The sequence below is a fragment of the Trachymyrmex septentrionalis genome, unplaced genomic scaffold (genome assembly GCF_001594115.1).
Source record: "Trachymyrmex septentrionalis isolate Tsep2-gDNA-1 unplaced genomic scaffold, Tsep1.0 scaffold118, whole genome shotgun sequence".
Classification (NCBI taxonomy): domain Eukaryota; kingdom Metazoa; phylum Arthropoda; class Insecta; order Hymenoptera; family Formicidae; genus Trachymyrmex; species Trachymyrmex septentrionalis.
This window is the reverse complement of record NW_017304310.1, coordinates 30,253-30,743: the sequence shown is the minus strand read 5'-3', so window position 1 is coordinate 30,743 and position 491 is coordinate 30,253. Positions and strand designations below refer to the sequence as shown.

Here is a 491-nt window from a genome sequence, read left to right as displayed (position 1 = left end):
CTTTAGTTAATGCCCGCAAAAAAATGATGACCGTTTAGGTCGTTGAGAGAAGGAGAGAGAAAGAGAGAGAGAGAGGGTGAGAGAGAGAGAGAGAGTGTGAGAGAGAGAGAGAGAGTGAGAGAGAGAGAGAGAGAGAGGGGCAGGAAGGGGAAAAGAAATAAGAGAGAAAAGACGGGAAAAAAATTAAAAGGAAGAAGAAATTGGAAAAAGAAGGAGAGAGAAAGAAGGAAAAGAGAGATGAAGAAGGAAAGAAAAAGTGAGTGAGTAAAAAAGGGCACATCAAAGCGAGAAAGAAAAATTTAGGGAGAAGAAAGAAAATGAGAAAAGGAGGGGAAGGAAAAAGGAGATCAGAGAAAAAGAGAGTTAAAGGGTGGGAGAGAGGGAGAGAGGGGGAGAGAGAGAGAGAGAGAGAGAGAGAGAGAGAGAGAGAGAGAGAGCGAGAGTGAGAGCGAGAGCGAGAGCGCGCGCGCGCGAGAGAGAGAGGGAGAGAT

General features: G+C 45.4%; 1 protein-coding gene across 3 annotated transcripts in view; it reads left to right on the top strand.

Moving 5' to 3' along the window:
* LOC108754362 (potassium voltage-gated channel protein Shaker) overlaps positions 1-491 on the top strand; it is a 53,249-nt gene that overhangs the window by 43,718 nt on the left and 9,040 nt on the right. The gene's annotated exons all lie outside the window — the stretch shown is intronic.